Consider the following 6717-nt stretch of genomic DNA (forward strand, 5'->3'; position numbering starts at 1 on the left):
AATTTAGTGGCAACAGTAAGAGAAAGCCTATACTACATACAATTTGCAAGTATGCAAGTCCCCACATCCCCTGCCACGTCCCCAGGTCCTCTGCCTGCTCAGTTCTCCTGTGTGCCTCTGCACACTCCAAGGCAGCCCCAGGACCTTCAGGGACAAGTTACCCTAGAAAAAAGCTGTAAACAGCTCTACCCCATGGAAGGGATCTCGGCATGGGTTGATCCAATCATAGACCCACCACCGTGTGAGGATGGGCTGAGAGAGCTGGGTTTGTTCAGCCTTGAGCACAAGACGCTCAGAGGGAATCTCATCACCATCTACCAGTACCTGAGGGGTAGCTACAAGGAAGATGGAGACTCCCTTTCACAAGGAGTCCCATGGAGAAGACAAGGGGGAATGGACACAAGTTGCTCTTGGTGAGATTCCAACTAGACAGGAGAGGGAAATTTTTCCCCATGAGAACAGTCACCCCTTGGAATAATCTCCCCAGAGGAGGGGTTGACTCCGCCACATTGGACACTTTCAAGATGCAACTGGACAAGGTGCTGGGCCATCTTGTCTAGGCTGTGCTCTTGCCTAGAAAGGTTGGACCAGATGATCCCTGAGGTCCCTTCCAACCTGGGATTGATTCTGTGATTCATCACTGAATCATCCCTCTCATTATAGGGTAAGTATAAAAAAGATAATAGAATCATAGAATCATTTAGGTTGGAAAACATCTTTAAGATCATCAAGTCCAACTGTTAACCTAACCCTGCCATCCCACCACTAGACCATGTCCCTGAGCACCTCATCTACCCACCTTTTAAATACCTCCAGAGGTGGGGACTCAATACAGAAGCTGGGGTTTTTTTATGTACAAATAACTGATATTTATGGAAGTCTCTCAATTTTGTTCAGTCATGCCTTGAAAAAGAAGGTTTACTATGAAAATAGAAAATTGTCAGCTTCCAATCATAAGTTTTTGTGAGCTGTTCTTCTTTCCTTGCCACCTTCCTTTATAATTTCACTGTGCAGCCTTTGGAAATCAGCAGCAGTGGTCCAGCGCTGCCTCTCATCTCTGTGCTGCATTCAGCTACTGGCTGTGTTTTCTCTTTTTAACTAACCTGCTGTAAATTTTAAGGGAAGATGATCTGACTTTCCTATAACACATTCCAAGTTTGGGTGTATTTTCAAGATGTGTGGATTTTTCTCTTTTCTTTCTTCAGTTTTCTGAAATGCATATCATTATTACCCACTGTGTTCTGAGAGACAGAACTGGAGATAGACAACCTCCTTGGATTTGATAATGATTTTTCATTATATTTCATAGTTCTTTACTGACAATGACAATTCAATCCAGTAAACATCTACATGAAAAAAGGAACAAAACCACATGTTTTTCAAGGAATTCCGTCTGTCTGTAATCTTTATGTTAAACTAACTTTGTTTTATGAGAAGCATTCTTTCTGTTGGGTTCATGTGCTTCATAAATCCTATGATCAATATCTAATAAATAAATAATGACACAGAATCAGATTAGCTTCAAAGAAGGATTAGTACTAAGATTAGTACTAGGAATAATGTCTGCAGTAAATAATCAGTTGTAATTATAAAAAAAAAGAAACTGATCTAAAACTTGGAACTCGTGGAAATTAGAAAATCCTAGACATCAGATTTGTGATAATCTAAACATGAGACCTGAAAAATCCAGGGGAATCCAGAAATTGCATTTTCAAGAAAGATGTGGAACAAAAAGTGAGCAAACATTGGCTATCACACAAAATATTAATGATTTCTTCAGAAATTCCTCCAAGACAAAAACATTAACCCTATTTTGACAGTTCTACAAGCATTTCCCACATATTACAATTTTAGGGCTAATTTGAATTATAAAGTGGGTTTGAGCTGTCTTACTTTCCTCAGCCTGCTTCTGTGGAAGAAATGTGGGATCTTGTTTGGGAAAACAAACAGATTAGATATAGTCAAGGCACGTTTTTCCCTTTCGTAATTGCCAGAAATGAATAGATCCTTAAATATCAAATGTGTTCACAGGATATTTATAACTTTTCCAGTCAAGTTTTATATGCACTCTGACTAAAATCCTGAAAGTGATCATCTTTTGTCTCACTGCATTAGCTTCCTTCTCCTAAAGAAGTGTTTTGTGGGTGCCCTTGAACCAACAGGGAGTAACATCGCTCTTACTGACTGCACGGTACTAGTAGAGCTCCTTAAGTTCTTTATTTTAAACACCATTTATACAGCACTATATACAACTCATTTTCAGTTATTATCTGATATGTAACAGATACAGTAATCCTCAAGGCTGGCATCCATGCACATTTTTTATCACTTTGAGACTCAGCATATCAGTGTTTTCTGATTGCCTTATTTTTAAGCTAAATTCAGCAAGAAATGTTCCCTGAAGATCTAAATTGTTCAGAAAGGTATTGCTTTGTTATGACAACCAAGCATCCCTTCTCACCCACATGGTCCTATCTCATTTCACATTATTGCTTTTTTTGCCATTACTTCTTATATTTTAAATATATAGTAAAGTTTAATCTCTAGCATAAAAAGATCTTTATTTCTCTGCTTCCATTTCTTTACATTATGTGCATTGCACAGTCCAGCCTCTTTCTCCCATCTAAAAAAAAAAAAAAAAAAAAAAAAAAAAAAAAAGATTTTCTTGTAAAAATTACCCTCTCATGTAGAATAGCAGGGTTTGGTTCCTGGGTTAAAGAGTCACTTTCCTGGGAACATCACTTAGACTTATCTGCCCACCCAAGATTGCTTTCCCCAGCCCAGTGCTGCAGACACCATCGGGTTTGCTGACTCAAGGCCACGAGTGTCCTCATTACCTATCTTTTGGATTTTCAAGTTGGTTTGGACTCATAATTTGCAAACTGGGTTTGTAGCCACATGATTCAACGTTGTTTCTAAACTTCAGGGAAGATTTAATGCTCATTTATCACACTTGTGCTGGTTTTCAAAGCAACCATAGGTAGTTGAGAGCTGGCCAGTGTGATGACATCATTACAAATCTGCTGAGTTTCATAGCTTTAAATCACTGTAACTGAAAGAGAAATCTAAGGATTAATATTTTCCTTTCTTCAGAAAAAGATATCCTTAAGGCTATGCAGTGAACAGAACAAACTTGTCATTACTATGTACTGAGCCATGATATAGCAAGACTATCCTTAAGCTTTGAGAAATGGTTCTAGAAATGCATCACTAGATATTATATTAGAAAGCACACATTATAATATTCATTACAGTAGTAGAATGTGAACTCCATGTTATTGTAAAAGAAAATCCAATTTGCTGCCTACTGCCTTCAATTTGGTTTTGACAAGTACTCAATCTTTTGTTATATTTTGCTTTCTACATTTATCTTCTTGAGCATGTTCTGTAATGTCTGCTTAGGGCAAAACCAATAATCTTTTCATTTAATTTAGAGAAAAAGCTCATGTATTCTCTATGCTTACTAGGTACAACAATATGAAAACAAATCCCAGTTGCTAAAGATCCATTTGACAGTATGAAATAGATTCTGACTTTTTAATTTAGGCATAAAACTGCAGAGGACATATAAGGGATGCAGATTTACCGAGCTGTACCATTTATTTATGAGTGGTTGCAAGGGAGTGATCTGCAAAAGCCTGTATTATTTTACCAGTGATGGATGAACCTGAGAGGGTGTAAAAAAAGTTGTGTTTGACCCTTGCAGAACAACTCTGGAAAGCATCAAGCTTATTTGGCTTTGTTAAAAATCTGAGAATTTAGTTCATCTCAGTTTCGACAATGAGTATTTCCTCAAAGCGGAACATAGTTTTAATTAAATTGAAGTTTGCTACTTTGTAATTTGGCTCACTGCAAACCACGGGAGGGAGGAAGGAAAGGGAGAAATTCTATATGAATTCAACCAAATTCTGCTGAATTGTGCTTGAAGCAATACTGTATGATCAAAGGGAAACTCATCTTGCCAAAATTTGAATTGTTTTAGGTCTGAGGTTTGGTTTGCTTTATGTCCTTTCTAAATAATCACCTGAATTTTTCCAATAGCGTTTGTCTGGAAATGTCAAAAGAAAATGTTTTATCTTGCTCATGGTAATTTGAAGGGTGGTAAAAGTACATCTCTAGTTTTCTTACTAGTTTTTCCTCAGACAACGATGTGACTTTTCGGATAAGCTCTTCAATTTACCTAACCCATAAACACCTCCAGCGCTCTACTCCCAAATACATGTTCAGATTTTAGAAAATAAAGCTAGTAGAAATTTTTGCCCTACAGCTCATGGAATCGGGTCCATGCTGACCTAGAAAACCATTCTTTAGCCCAATCCCTCCACCTCCTTCCAGAAAATAAACAAATAAATGCATCATAAATTTTGCTCCTTACAGTGCTGTTAAACCTGATGTTTTATTCCTTCAAACAGCATGCTGCAGCATCTTTCTTGTCCCCTCATTTATAACAGGGAATAGCTGAAGGGAGCCCAAGTTAGATCATTATTTTTTCCTGGGATAAGCATCAGGCTGAATCCTAGGAGCTATATCATATCCTTATGCATTAGGGATTGCTTCCGATGATGGCTGAATAATTCCAATTATTCCTTATCTTCTCAAACTTGAAGGAGGCAACAAAGCCTCAAGCAAAAACAACCACAGCCATATGGTTTGTGGAGCTGTTTTTGTAGAATCAAATACTGCCAGAGCCAATTTGGTACTTCTCAGACCACTGAGTTTACATTTTCTGTCGGTAAAGTATATCTTTACAGTTTAGTAGTGTTTTGTTCCATAGCCAGAAATTTATTTTATTCTTCAAAACTCAATACTGTAGTCCATAGCTTGGTAAAATTCTCATTGACTTCAAATATAATTTGTCTAAGCTGGCCTGTAGGATTTGACCATCTGGGAGCTAGTCTGCAAGATATCAGACTTCTGATTTACTTGATATAAACATCCAATCTGTTTTATGCACTTATGAACAATTTAATTTTTCTCACCAAGGCATTCAGTCACTATAGAGATAGGTGTGATTTCAGAAACTGGTGTCACATACGTTCTGGAGCTCTGCTCTCAATCAATATATTTGTGACCAATTGCAAGTATTTCTGCATGACCTGAAGATGCCGCAAAGGTTGAAATTTAGCCAGGAAGTACAGAATTGTGATACCGTAAATCCCAACAACTTGCTGTGTTACTCCAGAGTTTCCCAGGACTCTCTTTTGCAAAAGAGTTTCTTCAGACTCTTAGCATTTATTGGTGTGTCCAAAGCTGCCTCAGTTCTGACAAAGCTGAACATCTTGTGACTGAAGCCTGATTTGGATTATCCAGAAAAAATTATCTAGGTTTTCTGTCATTTAAATCCCTGAAAGTCTCAAAATTTAGGAGGCCTTTTAGAGCATGTTTGCAGAATTAGGTACTGTATCCCCACTGAAAATATTGATAAGACCAGTCACTAATCTGGGGCCAGAAGCCCCCAAACACTCAGTGTTGCCTTACTACCCTTTTCCCTTCATGCACATCCTTTCAAGAAAGCTTCCTTGGATGTGCTGGCATGGGTGACTCTCTCACCTGATCCCAATGATACTGATGCCTCTCTGTGAAAAGGAGTCAAGAATAAGGATGCTGGAACAAGGCATGCCACATCAGTGCCTCTACAGAGGTACCGACTGAGGAAGGCATTTGGTCTGAAGAGAGCATTAAAGTCTAGACTTCTGCACCTTCTGAAATTATTGTAATATTAAGATACTCTAAAAGAGCATGATTTCTTCTGGTGCTTGATGTTTTTAAGTTTGCCGCTCCACTTTGAAGTCTAAATTATTTCAGTTTCCTAGAAATTATTCAATATATTTTTTTTGCATAAAGCTCTTAATCCTTACCCAATCTGGAAATGCACAAGAACTTCAAAATGCATTCCTTGGTGATTTAATCTGGTATGTCTTCATTCTGCATCAGCCTGTTAACAGTCCTCCTCTCATCTGTTGACTTCCATCTCTCTTTGCTGTAAGCTTTTTGCCACAGAGAGCCTCTCACAGTAATCAATAAGTTTCATATACAGCAATTGTGCTGGATAATTAAATAACAACTCTATTTCAAATCAATTTAAATCCATCTGACTTTCACAACCGACAGTTGCTACAATGTAAAACCAGTGAATAAAACCCTTTTGAATACTTAAATCAATCCCATCTTTGTTTCATCTTAATCTTCAGAAAGCAATTCCTGCAAATGTCAATACTGCCCTAATAGATTAGGTGATGATATCTCTGTATATGTTAGCTTCAGAGATACACTTGTATCAGATCAATTAAATGACTGTAATTGTTGCTTTTCTACACATCACAGATAGAAGCAATTTTCTGGCATGGTGCTTGAGATAAGGCATGTGTTTATTGCAGTGGTTAAGTATTATTATCGACATAACTGGATTTCTCCTGTTTATTGTGTATTGCAGATATACAGCAGCTACTACAGATTTATCAGGTAACAGCTAATACTGTTGTATGACTATACAGAATGGATATTTTTGTATGATTGGGGAGGTGATTTTGTTATAGTTTTGTTTTCTGTAGGAACAGGGCCCAGTTTGGACCCATGCTGTACAAATGCACAGGCAGAGGTAATCCTTTCCACTTAATCAAAGGCAGCGAGTGGAAAGAAATAATATAACAACAGGTTACAGAGCAAATCACTGGCAAAGCATCTCTACTGAGTCGCGTCTGAGTAGCCCTATGCAAT

The sequence above is a fragment of the Egretta garzetta genome, unplaced genomic scaffold (assembly GCF_000687185.1).
Source record: "Egretta garzetta isolate BGI_Z169 unplaced genomic scaffold, ASM68718v1 scaffold425, whole genome shotgun sequence".
Classification (NCBI taxonomy): Eukaryota; Metazoa; Chordata; class Aves; order Pelecaniformes; family Ardeidae; genus Egretta; species Egretta garzetta.